The 15851-nt window shown below is 38.2% G+C and overlaps 1 protein-coding gene across 4 annotated transcripts in view; it reads left to right on the forward strand.

Annotated features, from left to right (window-relative positions):
• The first annotated feature begins 10588 nt into the window (after nucleotides 1-10588).
• LOC131439296 (insulin-like receptor) overlaps nucleotides 10589-15851 on the forward strand; it is a 224667-nt gene continuing 219404 nt past the window's right edge. For 2 of the 4 annotated variants that reach the window (XM_058610148.1, XM_058610150.1), the window contains exons 1-2: nucleotides 10589-10853; nucleotides 11511-11626. The gene's annotated coding sequence lies outside the window, so the exon portion shown is untranslated. Of the gene's footprint in view, nucleotides 11627-15851 lie in introns of all 4 variants that reach the window. The other 2 variants (XM_058610147.1, XM_058610154.1) reach the window with 2 other exon arrangements.

Here is a 15851-nt window from a genome sequence, read left to right on the forward strand (position 1 = left end):
AGCACAAAATTTGGCTAACCCCTAAATGACCATACCTGCATCGGCCAGAAATAGTCGAAAACACGTTTTCGTTCGGCACGTCAGAAAAGACATTGCACTTCGTTTCAAAACAAAAAGTGTTCTGTAAGTAGCAGAAACTTTACGTCTGCTTAGCGGTTCAAATTGAACTGCCGAGTTTAGCACTAAGCAGTTCAATTTGAACTGCTCTGCACTGATGAGTCAAAGACGAAACGTAAAAATAATAAAAACGGTTATGTGCCCTAGCACAAAATTTGGCTAACCCCTAAATGAAGATCGCCAATGTTTAGTTCACCGAATGAGCAAGTTAGCCTTGCCCATTCTACTGTTTCGAGTTGTCGAAAAAAAAGTCCTCGAAAATTTATCTGAGCATTCCGTATTATAATTTATATTTGGTAGAGCTGCCCGAGGTTCATCATTACCATTTAAAATAAGATTCCCGATAATTCTACCCAAAAGGCATCCGGTTATCGACAGACTTCTTGAATATTACGATCAGCAGATGGCCCACGGAAATACTGAGGCTGCTGTAAATGAAATACAACGACGCTTCCGCGTCCAGCATCTTTGGAGGGAAATGAAAAAGATAGAGAAAACTTGAGTACGCTGCAAGGTGAAGAAGTGCAAACCGAGACATCCAAGAATGGCACCACTTCCAGTATCACGTGTAACACCAAACCAACTATACCGGTGTAGACTGCTGTGGCCCATTTACAGCAAGCGTAGGACATCGTTCAGAGAAAAGATACGTTTCGTTGTTCACCTGCTTGACAGTTCTTTTTCGATAACGGAACAAATTTTCAAGCGGTTAGTAAAGAGATCGCTAGGGATATCGGAAACAAAGCTGCAGAAATGTTCAACGACTTCAGAACCCAATGAAACTTCAATCCGCCGATCGCCTCACACATGGGCGGGGTTTGGGAAATACTGGTGTGGTCTCTCAAGGCAGCGTTAGCTGTCATCGATGACGGATGAACGATGACCTACGAAGTATTACTGACTGTACTGGCGAAGGCCGAATTAATTAATTAATTCGTGTCCTCTAACGTACAGGTGACTAGATCCAGGAATTGACGCCTTGGACGCCTAACCATTTTGTTCGAGTCGTGGAAACTATACGAACACAATGCGCCGTCCCCCTAACAAATGACGTTGTAGCTCTACGAGACCGTTATGAACGATCGCAATTGTTGGTAGACAGACTGTGAACTCGGCGGATTCGTGAATTTATGCCGTCAATCAATCAGCGAAACAAATGGCACACGGATTCACCTCCACTAGCAAATGGTGACTTTGTTTACATAGCAGACGATATTGTACGGAAGAACTTGATCCGTGGAATCGTCGTTGAAGTCTACAAAGGAGCAGATTGGAGAATCAAAGGAGCAGATGAGAGAACCCTGCTAAAAACAGCGAGAGGTAAACTGTAGCGGCCCGTTACGAAACTCGCGATGTTTGAAGTGCAGTATCGTAAATCTGGTTCAATCGAAGAGACTTCATTAGAGCTACGGTAAGGGACAGTAGACGCACTATCCAAAAACAGCAATCAGTGAGTACCACTGGCGTAAGGGCAACATACATTGTAAGGAGCTACCGTTATATCGACGATAAAGAAATGTCTAAAATTGCTATGCGAAAGAGGGAGATGAAATAGTATAGCATAAGGCCGAAGGCAGAGTGGGCGCGAGAAGCTGAGCTGAGCTGGTGACCGACATTAGTTGGTCAAAAGCGGGAAACATACTTGCAGCAAATCAAAGGGACCCTGGCAGAGTACAAGCGAGAAATCTACTCAGCTTTCACTCTGACAGGATTCCTTTGATTTACTGTAAGTATATTTCCCGCTTTGGTCAGCGCCAAGCTCGACTCAGCTTCCGGCTTCCACTCTGTCTGCATCCTAAGTCAACAAAATGGAAAAGCGTAGTCTGAATAGTGCAAATAAGGTGATTGATAAAGCTACTTAGAAATACTTTGATGGTCGGTTAAAAGGGCGTGTGAAATAAAAGAAGGAAACTTGAAATTTATATAAGGTGAGGAAAAAGATAGAGTTTAATATCTATCCATTCTAAATCCTTTGAATGCCGTAGGAGAGATTTCGTGAGCATTCGAACAAGTAACCTGAAATAGAAGAGAAAACTATAAATCAAAGTAAGAAAAATGAATTTAAAGGAAATGAATTAAAATTGTATGTATTTTTGAAAATAAAATATAGTTTTGAGCTGACTTAAACAAAAGAGCTGCTACGAAAATTTTGTATGTTTTTCGTGAATTCGGTTTACAGTAGTTCCGAACATGTTTGTTTATTATTTCGTTTACAATTGATTTCTAACTTCGAGACATCATACCAGGCCAGTGCGCAGGAATCATTCAAGGGGGGTGGGGGCGGGGGGGTGTTGTTCAAGGGCGGTCTTAGTAATGAAAAAATAAAAATTCAAATCATTTCACTTGTCAAGTAGTAATGAAAAAATAAAACATACATTATTGCTATTTTATGGTCTGTAACTAATATTCTTGCTAGAAGTTGAATGCACTGACATGTCAGCTATTAAAAATAGCTGTATGATGCAGAAATACCAGGAGAACTAACTGGAGTAACTCGATATAATCTCATAGAGGGAAGCCAAATCTACGAGATTATGCCGATATGTCTGGTTGATTTTTCAGAAGAGTATATAAGCAAGTGACAGTTTATCTTTGTTTCCTCTCTCTTTCGATTACTGTGATGTGATTAAAAACATTTTCTTTGATTTCACTATTCTGTTTGAAAGTCGAAAGTTTCGGGTATAATTTTAGGCAAAGAGTTGAGTGATAAACGTGGAAACCGCTTGGTAATTAATAGAAGAGAAAGTAAACAAAAAATCAACCGAGATGTTTGAATTCCGTTTTTAAAACTCTAGTAATAAGCATTATTGTTCATAATTTTCAAAAAGGTTTATCACACAAACACATGTTAGTACCCAAATGTCAGCTGTTATCGAAATATTCAGCTATGTTCTACAGTTTGTTCGGCAAAAACAATAAGATGTGTGACTTGTCGATTCATTAGCAATTGATCGAGCGAAATAGATTTTGTTTTAATATTGCATAAAATAAATTCTCTAGTTCTCTTTTTAATTATCCTTGGATTCCTAAAGTTAAAATAAATATTCAACTCAGTTTATTCTGCTACACCAATTGTTTTGCTATTACTAAAAGCTACCGTCTAGAAACAATAATCGTTCTAAAAATAATAGAGGCAGGTACAGTTACTAATTTTGGCATCTACGTTATTTATTGATGAGTTCGGCAAATTATATCACCAAACTTCGGAAAGAAGTGCCCACTGAAAGATCTTCGAAAAAAATAGATTGACACTTGTTTCTGTTTCCGCCAAAATTTATAAATATTTTCATTTACGGAGAAATCCAACATTTAATTCGGTTTTCAACCGGTTGGCTGAGTATTCAATCGGTATTTTCAACTTTGTTCAATTGACAGCAGTACAAGCCAATAAAAGTAAATTTCATCATTCATGCGGAACCAAAATTGGAGGTCAATTGAGAAGTGCATCGATGATGCCAACGGTACTGAGCCACTTTGGCCCGTTCTGTTGAACACGACTGGAGAATATTCAATTTGAGTTCTTGATTTTGATTGACAAGGTGTTTGGTTGCATTCCTAAACAATTCATCTCTTTTCATTGGTATAATATTCATTATTTCCTATTGAATTGAATAAGTCATTTTTTGGTCCCATAGTATTAGTAAGCAACTGATATTCCTTAGACTAGTGAAGTTTGTGTTGTAGACCTCCTAATTGAAAATTATTCATTTTCGCTACGGTCAGGAGATTTAATCGAATAAAAATAACGATGTCAATTGGAAGTTAACCTTTTTGTTTTATTCGATCTAACCGATAGTGATCTCATTGACAGATCGAAGTAAGTTTCTTTGGTACAACGCTGAGTTGTTGTTTGATTTGTTATTACAAAACGGATAAAACATATTTATGTATCATTCGGTGACCTTATATGTGCATCAGCAACCTCATTATTACCAAGTAGTGTCATTTTTATTGAACGAGCAAGCGAAATAATGATATCATGAAATTATCATTACCGTATTCTCATGAAAGGCCTCCTGTTCATAGCCCACTTACGTTATGTTTAATAGGATTAGAGGTCAATTTACAATCTTAGGAAAACAGTCAATGCGGCGAAACGCAAAAGCAGTTTTCTTCGTTGAGCGGAAATTCAAATAAGACATATCAGTTTATTTGATACAAAAAAGCAATAACACGACCAGGCACTCCGAAGAAAAATCGGACTAAAAAGTGTTCGTGAGCGATTAACCGCCAGTTACTACAAATATAGCGACCCCTTGAATATGATTAAAAAAATCTTCTTGCGCAACACTGTTTAACATAGTATGAACTTGTTATCAAGGAGCTCCTTAGTAAATAAACAAACCATAATGTCGAATGAAACTAAAAAGATTTTTCCTAGTGAAATCAAGGAAGAATTGGAGCTATCAGAATCGAGACAAGCATTTGGTGTCCATGATTTGGAGAGAAACATTCAATACGCAGCTGCTGTTACTTCCGTCCAGACAGCTGGTCCGTAAAATGACGAACTTTGTCCGCCGTTATTGTTGATCACTACGCGAGATCTTGAAGACAACACTGTCAAAAGGTATTTTTCCATCATGCTTATCATTTCAAAGAATGGTTTGATCTAGGGATATCATCGTTTTATGAAGCGATGGGGCTAGCAATCTTCACTTTTTTCCCACAACTTGGAAGTATAAAAGAACTAATTTTCAAATCAAACTTTATCCTTGCTAGTGTTCCAGAAGATGCAGTGAAGATTGAAATTAAGGTGGAAGAAGAACTGATTGGTTCAAGGACAAACAACATTGATGAAGTGGGTTGCGGAATTGCTTCTGAAAATAATGTTACTGAAAACAACGAAAAGATGAATGTATATGTTCCTACTAGCATTCAGGCTAAACTTGATTTTGGGGACCATACTGCAAAACAAAGGTAGGTTTCATCTTCACTAACCATACTCTGAACCATCGACTGGACCGGATCCCGTCTGGGTAACGCTTCAAATTTGTTTAATGCAGCTTCATGTGAATATTCTCACTAGACCGTGTCGTACCCGTGTCTGTATCGACACACGTTTGACGCACGGTCAAAGCATGCGTTGACTCAAAGACACTACCCGCATACGCATGGCTGCTAGATGGCTGACTAAACGCTGCCAGCTGGAAAAATATGGCTGGCAGACATTCTGGTGACCGACTGCCTCACCGCTGCCAGATATACAACTCAAACGATACAACCGTATCCACCAGGATTTTTCCACAATGAAATCTTTGACATTTTCAGCGAAGGTGAGAGGATGAAAACGCTCGGCTAACTTAGATACAGGCGACTTTGTTTTGTCAAATTGGATTTGACAACCGTCACTGAATCAATTTTGATAACCATCTGGTGGCCATGGCTGCCCAGGTAGCCAAAACGCTATGCGGGTATTGGCAGGTACTTGAATTGTCACATGCTTTCCATCCAAGGCTCCAAGACAAAGAGGGAAACTCCACAAAAATCGTTAGCAACCTTCCTTCACATATCTTCTGTTGGTTGGTTGGTGCATTGAGGCCAATTCTTCGTTTGAAAAATGTGCCATCGTGAGAAACATGATGTAATGATGCCTTTCTCATATACAATACTGTTACTCACTTGTACGCCCACTTTCCCCCAGACGGCTGGCTATGTCTACCAGTCATTTTTGCCGGAGTTCTGCCAGAATTCCGGCAAAAGACTGGCAACAAGGCAACAATCGTTTCCGGCACAGAATTTCGCCTAGCGGTTGTTATCGGTTCTGTTTCTGTCGGATTCTTGCCATACAAGATTGACAGAACCGTTTTGAATCGGTTCTACAGTTTTAGCGTATTGGTTTTATTTTTTCAATAAAAAGTACATATGAAATACAATCAGCTATTGCCCTTCATATACACTAATTATATAAAATGTTAACGCCAATAACATTGCTTTTTCACTACCAAACCCATATTCCAATCTCATTTACCTCATCTCAAGATTCGTTTTTTGTATGGACATGCGGGATTTACGAATATCAAATGAAGTCGAATAAAAAAACCTGTTTTAATCCACCTAGTGGTGTAATGATGCCTTTCTCATATCAATCATACTATCATATAAAATACTGTGGTATTCTTCAAAATAATTTTATTCGACTCTTACAAGAATAACCGAAATCGGTTTGTTTAACCATCTACTGATGAAAACTATCAATTGGAAAAGATTTTTGGTCGATTTTAAAATTTTTTTAAGGTTTTTCCCCATTTTCAGTGATGGAATACAATTTTTAACACACTTTACCCTATATTTCCGAATCCGGAAGTCGGATCCGCATGAAATTCAGGAATTATGTATGGGACTACAGGCCTTTCATTTGATCCTTGAAGTTTGTGAAAATCGGTCGCGCCATCTATGAGAAAAGTTAGAACACATATTTTCTTTTTTTGCACATTTTACCCCATAACTACCGTACCGGAAGTCGGATCCAAATAATATTCAGGAATTTTGTATGGGACCACAAAACCTTTCATTTGAAGTTTGTGAAAATCGGTTCAGCCATCTCCGAGAAAAGTTAGTGCAAAAAAACATTACATACACACATACACAGACATTTTGCGTACTCGACGAACTGAGTCGAATGGTATATGACACACGGCCCTCCGGGCCTTGGTTCAAGAGTTGGTTTTCACAGTGATTGCATAACCTTTCTATATGAGAAAGGCAAAAAGAAAAAAAAAGGAAGAGAAAAATAAACAAGGCACGTGCGGCGAGGTAATGACGTAATTTCACCTGGACAATGTTGACAGCTGCTGGAATGCAGCCAGCCTTCTGACGGTTGCCAGAATTCCTCACAAGCGGGTACATGCGTCTCACGGTAACAAGAAAGACTGTAGATGTTTTCCAAATTCGTAGCGACGTTTATTTGTTCAAAGTTTAGCCTCTTTAAATTCCTGCATGTATATATAAATAACTTAGAATTAATCCATGTTTAATTCAAATTTGACAATTATTTCCTTACGTTTTAGTGCATATACACGTCTTTCGCCCTTTTGAATCTTCAGCTTGTCGTAACCTGCCTGCTCAAAAAATCCCGACCAAATCCAACCGTACTACTGAACGTTCAGTCGCTCCGTACTATTAGGTTAAGTTTTAGCACGTTAGATTCTAAATGCATGTATGATTAATTTTTACCCAATTAGTTTCCATTCAGTTAAACCAAGAGTATTACATATAAAGCTTAAATCACATAATCCGAAAAAAATTAACATGACATTTCACACGGACACACCTTGCTCATTATATTACCACATTTTCTCTTCTTTTTCGCCTATTAGTTTCTTTATCTCTTGTTTCGAACTTGCAGCATGACATTTGTATAATCGTTACGCCGGGTTGCCATTTATTCGCTGATATCGACAGCAAGGGGTTTCGGTGACAAATACTGTGGCATTCTATTCAAAATGTTTCTCTTCGATTTTTGAACGAAACCAAGGGATTGTTTGTGTATTAACTAACATAGAGAATGAAACAGTTCTCTGATCGGTTAGGTCATCCATAAGAAAACGAAATTGGTTCACTATTATATGTACTTCTAGAACCCGAGAACCGGTATAATCGAAGTCGGTTCGTACGGCCACCTACTAACATGACGTACAAACTCTACTAGTTTTTATTCGAATTTTGAAGATTTTATACGATTTTGCCATCGTATTTTAAACGACGATTTAAATTTTTGTTGCATCCGAAGATATGCAGTAATGTTTGGTAGGACCATAAGACCTTTCATTTGACCCTAAGATTAGGAAAAACGATTTTGAGTCCAGTTTAAAATTTTTTTACGGTTTTTGTTACGCCGGTTTAACTGACGGTGTACAATATTAAACACACTTTACCCTATAACGCAGGAACCGGAAGTCGGATCCGGATGAAATTCAGGAATTTCGTATGGGACCGTGAGACCTTTCATTTTAATCTAAGTTTGTGGAAATCGGTCAAACAATTGCTGAGAAAAGTGAGTGAGATCCATTTTGGAATATTTGACCACTATTTTCGGTGCTTCCGGAACCGGAGACCGGGAACAAGGATAGCCGGAATTGGTTTGTTTAGTTGCCTACTGATAATTGCTATAGATTTAGGTAGTTTTGAGACCAGTTTAGAAATTGGTTTACGGTTTTTGTTTCGCCGGTTTAAGTGACTGTGTACAACAGTTAACATACTTTACCCTATAATTCCGGAACCGGAAGTAGGATCCGGATGAAATTCAGGAATTACATATGGGACCGTGAGACCTTCCGTTTGAATCTAAGTTTGTGGAAATCGGTCAAACCATCGCTGAGGAATGTGAGTGATATTAATTTTGGAATTATTATGTTTAACTTCGGAAAACCTGGATATCAGAATAATATTTTAACGAATCTGAGAACATTTGGATTACTGAACAAACAGTAAAAATTCGTGTTGCCGATTTTTCTGCATTTGAATATGCCGAGCTCGAGATTCGGTTTTAGGAGTGTAAGTTTTCTTCTAATTTTTCAATATGTATCCACAGACTAACAGACATGGCACTATGAGTAAATTATCATAAAAATAAATTTTCGGCATGCACTAGTTCCACCTACATTGGCCTGCGCGAACTATTTACTATCGGTACACCTATTGTGTTTTGTAAAAGTCTTTTTACTACTTGGTTCCCCCTCGCTAACACCGATCAGCTGCTTGCACGGATGCCTGATTTCATCAGACTTTGTGTAATATTTGAAAATTTATCGTTGCAATAAATTATGGGGTTACATTGATAGTATATTTATTTTTTTAGCGATGTTGGAAAGTAACCATTTATTTTTCTCACCTTTGTTCATCTAGACTATTTTTGATTGTGTTGGTAGTTTTCACCCGAAATCAAATGGCGGCCGACAAAAAGTAAGTAAATATCATAACAAAACATTCGATTCGGTTCGATTTTATATTGCATTGAAAGAGGAGAAGTAGGCACAATTCTGTTTTTATTTTTAGCAATATGTATTAAATCTGTATTCTGCATGAAGTTCGCATGGACGTATACAAATCAATACATTACAAATAATTCTGTATGAATGGCAACTCTGTTGGTAAATGAAAAAGATAAATACAGTCTAGACGACAGACTATAGACACAGACTAACAGACATGACAGTATGAGTAAATTCTTATAAAAATAATTTTTCGTGATGCACTAGTTCCACCTATATTGTACTGCGCGAACTATTTACTATCTGTACACCCCTTGTGGTATGTAAAAGTTTTTTTTACTAGTTGGTTTCCCCTCGTTTGTCAACAGCGATCAGCTGCTTGCAGGGATGCCTGATTTCATCGAAATATTTGAAAAGGAATCGTCACAATAAGTTATTGGATTACGTTGATAATATATTTAACTTTTTCGCGATGTTGGAAGGTAACCATTTATTTGACTCAACGTTGCTCATCTAGACTATTTTTTATTGTGTTGGTAATTTTCACCCGAAATTAAGTGGCGGCAGACCAGAAGCAAGTAAATATTGTAACAAAACAGGTTCGATTTTGTATTTCGTTGGAGAATGAGAAGTAGGCACAATTATGTATATGGTTTTGACAATATGTATTAAATCTGTATCCTGCATGAAATTCGCATGGACGTATACAAATTAATACATTACTGGTGATTCTGTATAAATGGCAACTCTGTTGGTAAATGAAAAAAATAAACACAGTCTAGATGACAGACAGGATGTTTTTGATAGGGTAACGTGGCGCCATCATGACGCATGTGAGTACTGTCCCAAATAAAGGAATATTCGAAATGACCGTTAAAATGATTGAAGAATTTAATTTGAGTGTCCTGTCTGTTAGTCTGTGCTATAGATGTTTTTGACGTGGTGCCATCATGCCATATGCGAGTACTGTCCCAACTAAAGGAATATTCGAAATGACCGTTAAAATGATTAAAGAATTCAATTAGAGTGTCCTGTCTGTTAGTCTGTGATGTATCCCCGTATATAGGAGCAATGAAGTGTGATACATTTCAAAACTAGTTGTCCCAGCAAACAATTTAAAGTCTTTGAATTATTTCAAACTCATCATTATTAAATTTACTATTACTATTGTTCAAAGAAGCTGCAATCTGCATATACAGAATTTTGGTCGCAAATTTAACTGTAAAACGGTAAAATACAGATTATTCTGCATATGTGAAAACCCTGCTGATGATCATTTTCGACAAGTATCACTTATTTATGTCGCTTAAAATGGTGAGAATCGTTGAGGGAGAGTGCTTTTTTTTATTTTTCTGTACTGCTGAGTGCCAAGCGAATTCGCATGAATCTTCTCTCCCGTGTGCAGCAAACGTTAATTCTCTCGTTCTCTATTTTGACACAGCCTTGATTGCCTTTGGGTTCAATTTGTATTATTATAGCACTATCGGGGCGGCTCAGCAAGTATCCCGAAGAGCGACTGTGCTTCAGTTGTCATAATTTTCTCGTGGTAATCGCAAGTGCTTTTAGCACGGTCGTATTGCAGTGTCGCGTGTGGATCTCGTGAATTTTATCGAATGCGTACCATGCTATGATTTGATAATCTGAATTCGTTTTTTTTATTTCGGGAAGGTTCCGATAGACCGGCGGATTCTATCGCGGTTATGTATCGTACGTGTGCGTGTCCTTCCGAAGGAAATTTAAAATTCGATAAGATCGGAACTTTTCGCCCAGATCGTTCCCGTTAGTCGTTCGTTGACTTCACTGAAGGTATTATTTTGCTTAAAATTGTTTCGAGCTGTTTTTTCTCTCTCCTGTCTACCACAACTTGGCGGCGTTTTAGACGTGTTGCTTGTTTTTGTGTTGTCTTCTTTTTGCATTCTGCAACTTCACGGTGGACCGAAGAACGGCGAGCCGTGTCTGACCGGCCGATCGCGTGTGAACGTAATCGTCATCGTAGCTTGAATGATGTGTGTTGCACATTAAATCGAAGAAAATAACATTCCCAACTGGAGAAAAGAGAAGGATAGAAAATGGACACGGGCCGGTGATCACAGAAAGAGAAAAAAATGAGCGAAAAGTAAGTTTAGTGAAAGGGGAAGGCTGCAAAGAAGACAAAGGAAAATAAGCCGAGCAGATTAGGAGAGAAAAATCAGCATGCTGCGTTGTTTTTGCTTGATACGAAAGCCAACCCAGTTTCGGCTATCAGCTTTGCTCTAGCTATGATGTTCGTATCGATGTGTCTTGGAATTGTGTTAAGATTTGATAAAGCCAAACATTGACGTTGGTATTTGTCATTTTTTGGCAGTTTCCGTCCGGTGGACGACCCCCTCGTTCCTTAGCGCGGAATTGGGTCCCCAAAAGTGCAAATGTGTGCGTGAGTGTCTCTTAATTTTTGTTTTCTTGAAATTGGAATATCCACCATAGAAAGTGTCAAACAAACGTGCTTCAGTAGAATCTTGTCATTAAGAAGTAAAAACTAAAAACAAGTACATACAAAAATCTTGCATCGTATGGACGAGTATAAGTGGGATGTTTTTAAGGTAAGATTTTTTATCAGTATCATAGAATCTGCAACGTGCCGGATAAATATTTTTCTCAATAGTCAAACTTTTTTTCAGGAATACATGCTCTATAGGAATTGAAGAGAAGAGGGATTGCAAATCGTGGGAATCAAGATATATATATATATATATATATATATATATATATATATATATATATATATATATATATATATATATATATATATATATATATATATATATATATATATATATATATATATATATACAAGGTGAGATGAAAAAACTGCAACAAAGTAAAACGCCATAATTTTTTCATTTTTTTTTTAATTTTATTGAATGAAAGCAAAAAATGTCGGAAATAACATCAAATTTGAGAATCGGTTTAGATTTGTTCGAATTGGCCACCTTTGGCACGAACTATGGCCTTCAAACGGCCAATGAAACCATCACACGCTGCCCGAAAGTGGCTCTGCGGTATTTTGTCCCATTCTCGGCGAAGCGCTTGCTTGAGATGATCGACACTTTGGTATTTTTTAGTGCCAACCTTGCTTTCCAAAATACCCCAGGCACAATAGTCCAACGGATTGGCATCCGGAGATTTTGGTGGCCATTGTGCGGTGGAAATGAAGCGAGGAACCTCATTTCTTAACCATTCTTGGGTGGCGCGTGCTGAGTGCGATGGTGCTGAGTCCTGTTGGAATGTCCAAGGTCTGCGGCCGAAATGTTTGCATGCCCAGGGCTTCAGAACTCCCTCCAAAATATTTTCGCGATAGATTTGCGCATTTATTTTGACCCCACGGTCGATGAATACGAGCGGCGAGCGACCATCGGCTGTTATGGCGGCCCACACCATCACCATGGCCGGCTTTTGAGTTCTGGTGGCCAACCGAAGTTGCAAATTTTCAGCTGACCTCTCTGGCAAGTAAACACGATCATTTTGTTTGTTTACAAACTGCTGGATAACGAATGGTTTCTCATCGGAGAAAACCAAATTCGGCAGTTCACCACTTTCGGCCAAGCGAAGCAACTCTTTAGCTTTTTCGAGTCTAACTTTTTTTTGCGCATCAGTAAGATCTTGCACTTTTTGGAACTTCAATGGCTTTAGTCCAAGCTCATTTTTCAATATTTGCCGAATGGCATATTGCGATATGTTCAGCTCACGAGCCATTTTTCGGCCACTGCGACGCGGATTTCGTTCAATTCGCTTCTTCACTTTTCGAACCATTTCTGCCGATGTTGCTGTTTTTTTTCGTCCACTTCCTTGACGTCGGGCTACGCTACCAGTATCACGGTAACGAGCGATGGTACGAGACACAAAAGATTTATTCACTTTTAAATGCTGGAGGGCTCTAACGATAGCCACTTGTGGTTTTCCAGCCAAATGCAAAGCAATCACACTATCACACTTGAATTCCATCACAAATAACTTTTTTTCTGAAAAATTCCCACCAAAATGCTTTTGTGCGCTTGTAAATAATATAATGAGCTGTCACTAGAATAAATCTGACAGCTGTGGGACGAGCGGTTTAGAAATGACAGCAGTCTGAAGTTGGTTGCAGTTTTTTCATCTCACCTTGTATATATATATATATTCTTGAGAATGGCAGTTTTTTTTTTCTCTTGAATTTCTGTTGTCCTTTACTTTCATTAACAACGATAGGTTTTAAAAGTTTCCTCAAGATAATTTTGTGTAAAGTAAGCCGAATTAAATTTCCGTAACTTCATAACTTACGTTATAGCAGACCCTGTCAGCTTGAAGAGAAATCAATCTTCAGTTCAGCAACGCCGTCACACGGCATCACATTCAACATATGTCAATTGTATAGGTACGTCCCCATCTTCTATGTACGAGATTCGATGCAGACTCGTCTGAGGACGCCATGCTCGGAAAAAAGGATGTTGCCAATGATTTCTTCGGGAAATGTGAGTGCTGGATATCTTGTTAATATGATATCTTTGGTTATAGTTAGTAACAGTAAAATCAAAAGAAAGCAAAAACCTGTCACATATCCTGAACTTACATAATAGAAAATAGAAAAATTCAGAAATTTTAATGAACAGTGCATTTACCAATGTACATCAGATGGATCATCTAGGCCGTTCACACAGGACAAACGGAATTGAGACTAGAAAATCTCCAATTCGACGAAACTGATTCTATTCATTCCTGTGTTATCAGCGCAGAAAACAAGTATTCTTAGTGCCAATAAGATCGCAACACTAACCATGCAGTGATTCTGTACGCTAAGCATCCGCAACGAAGTTTGGTTGTTGTCTCACCTTCCAATTCACACCACTATGTACTACTTACGTTATCCTCATTCGCTGAGTACCCGAACTCTGTTTCAAACGATACAAAAGTTGACTCTGGCATGTCGGTTACTAGTCATAGTAGGTCATTTGATAGTGGGCTGACAATGTACGCATTGAAATACAAATTCATTCATAATTCTGTGCAGGTAGACCGCAACGACGACTGCCGCAGTTAGGTAACGATTTCAGTAATGCTGATAAGTGGGAGGCTGTATAAAGTAGACGATGTTGTTCTGCTCCTGCCGGCAGACACATTTTTTTACTTTTCTTTTTTCTCCAGTATACCCGGTTGTCAATTCTAAACGGATGCTGTGATAGCACTGCAATCGAAACAGCATTCAAGGCTGGTGTCTGTCGTCTCCCAGTACGTTAAGTAAGCTTGGTAACGTTGGTATTTTATTGAAATTGTTTGATTTAGAAACAAAGTGTTCGGTTTGGCATTAGCTCTTTATAGACCTTTATATGCCACGAAATAAAAAATGAAATTGGTTTCAATTTCGTAGTATGCAGTCTAATTGATATTATATGCATAAATGTCTTATTTTTCAATGTTGTTTGTTTCCTATCGAATCTGAGAGGCTCGTTTCATGTACTAATTAAACGATTAAAGAACATCAAACACCATTTTCTATACGACTACCTAATACGCGGCAGAGTCAATTGAATTACTAACCGTTCAAATTTGAAAATGTTCGAAAACTTTTTAATGTTTGCAACTCGTAGATTTAGTGTCCTGTCGCAGGAATCACCCAGAGCTTCCCTGCAGTGGCGTCTCGTTACAAAATGACTAGTTGTGCACTACTTATGTGGTATGATGGCAGATGTAACAGTTCGTTGTAAGTGAAAACTAAAGATTGAGGGATGGAGATTCACTTGTATTTTTCAATAAAATGATATAACGATATACTTTCGGATGGGATATTTTATAAAAACAAACAAATTTTATAGCTGAGCTAAGTAATTCTTTCTCTTCTTGAATCTGTGCAGTAACTCATGTGCACGGAAAAGACACTAACACAGCGACAACATATACTTGAAATTTTATGTCTGATCTATATGAGATGCGTGTACACATGCAATTTCGGTGCGATCCAACCAGCTTTCATCGAATAAATAAAGATACCAAAAAATAATTGAATTTGGATGGAGTTGGCGACGCAGTTCATTCCTTCAATTCGACCGGTTGTGCATTGCACGAGGTGCACATGACGACGAGACGCCACTGCTTCCCTGTAATCACTCTCAGTCTAAAAACAAGCTTATTATCATTGATGACTACCGATGACTCCCACACAGCATCAGAGCCGGTAAACTGATAGAGTCGTTAAGGTTTGTTCAGGTTTTGATAAAACCATAGGAGACAAGAAAAGCTAAGCGGAATAACGCTTCCATAGCGTGTTGACTTGACGGACTCACAAAAATATCCTGTCGATTCTCTTCGCAGTCAAAAGCTGCGTTGGTTATGGAGACGCAAACAGATTGGCTTTCATTACAGCCGGTATTCTGGTTGATTATGTTTTTTTGCAGAAATGTAGCGTTTAGATCATTCGAAAATTACTAACTGATGTCGATGTTTCAGAGAAAACTTATTTCTTAACATATATCTCGTTAAGCTTCGGAGAAATAACATGTACTCGCACTCCTAAGAGGCCACTCGCATTTGTTTATTTGTTAGTATCAGATGTTTTTGATATAGGGGATCTTATTGTTACGCATAAAGATTGAGCCAGTTAATATTTGAAAGTTGTGTCAGGCTAGGCCCTATGGTCTATTCGACTACTATTAAATTTTGTTCGGATCCGAATCCCGGTGCAGGAATTGCAGGATGATGAGTGTTAACAATTTTTAACTGTCATATAGGTGGCATCGTCAAAGATATCATCAAAATCCTCAAACTGGTATTCATTTTAAGTTTATAGATTTTGTT

This window comes from Malaya genurostris, chromosome 3, assembly GCF_030247185.1.
Source record: "Malaya genurostris strain Urasoe2022 chromosome 3, Malgen_1.1, whole genome shotgun sequence".
Lineage (NCBI taxonomy): Eukaryota > Metazoa > Arthropoda > Insecta > Diptera > Culicidae > Malaya > Malaya genurostris.